Source organism: Poecilia reticulata, unplaced genomic scaffold (genome assembly GCF_000633615.1).
Source record: "Poecilia reticulata strain Guanapo unplaced genomic scaffold, Guppy_female_1.0+MT scaffold_260, whole genome shotgun sequence".
Lineage (NCBI taxonomy): Eukaryota > Metazoa > Chordata > Actinopteri > Cyprinodontiformes > Poeciliidae > Poecilia > Poecilia reticulata.
This window is the reverse complement of record NW_007615043.1, coordinates 94,762-95,864: the sequence shown is the minus strand read 5'-3', so window position 1 is coordinate 95,864 and position 1,103 is coordinate 94,762. Positions and strand designations below refer to the sequence as shown.

Genomic DNA, 1,103 nt, shown 5'->3' with positions numbered 1-1,103 from the left:
CAGAACCAGCAGAACCATCAGAACCATCAGGACCACCAGAACCATCAGAACCAACAGAACCAACAGAACCAACAGAACCAGCAGAACCAACAGAACCATCAGAACCAACAGAACCAACAGAACCACCAGAACCAGCAGAACCATCAGAACCATCAGAACCAACAGAACCATCAGAACCAACAGAACCATCAGAACCACCAGAACCAGCAGAACCATCAGAACCATCAGAACCAACAGAACCATCAGAACCATCAGAACCAACAGAACCAACAGAACCATCAGAACCAACAGAACCATCAGAACCATCAGAACCAACAGAACCAACAGAACCAGCAGAACCATCAGAACCACCTGAAGGCTTCCAGAACCTCATCAGAACCTCAGCAGAACCTCATCAGAACCTCAGGCTGGTCTCCTCCAGGCTTCGCTGCATTGATTCATGAGTTCATGGAGATGAAGACAGTTTTCATTTACAATATCAATGATATTTATGTTTTATTGATTATGTTTATTACAGATCAATTAATGATGTAGGATCATTAATTTAACTCACCAGAACAATCAGAACCATCAGAACCATCAGAACCAGCAGAACCAGCAGAACCAACAGAACCAGCAGAACCATCAGAACCAACAGAACCAGCAGAACCAACAGAACCATCAGAACCAACAGAACCATCAGGTTCCTCTGAGAAACAGAAACGTCCAGAAGAAACTGATGGACCAAAAGCTGATCTGAGATCAGATCAAGATTTAACTTTTAAAGAGAAATAAACTAAAATTATCTGCTGACATCAGTTAAACATCAAGATCTGCTGGAGATGATTCATCATTAACGTCAAACCCAGTAGAGTTGATGAGGATGATGATCATCACTGATACTGTTTCTGTTACAATATGAATGAAAACCATTAAATGTGACATAAATATGACAAAACAATGAAACATTAGAGTCTAAAACTCAGAGAGTCTCTGTGTGAGATGGAGGTGAAATCAGTGAACCTGGGCTGTGGTTTACTGCTCTCTATGTCACAAACTGACATCTGATCATCTGGAGGTTTTTGTTCAGGCTGAACGAATCATTTCTCACTGTGGGAACCAGA

General features: G+C 41.7%; 1 protein-coding gene across 1 annotated transcript in view; it reads right to left on the bottom strand.

Moving 5' to 3' along the window:
- Positions 1-1,103, bottom strand: part of LOC103460595 (uncharacterized) — a 12,552-nt gene that overhangs the window by 9,584 nt on the left and 1,865 nt on the right. The gene's annotated exons all lie outside the window — the stretch shown is intronic.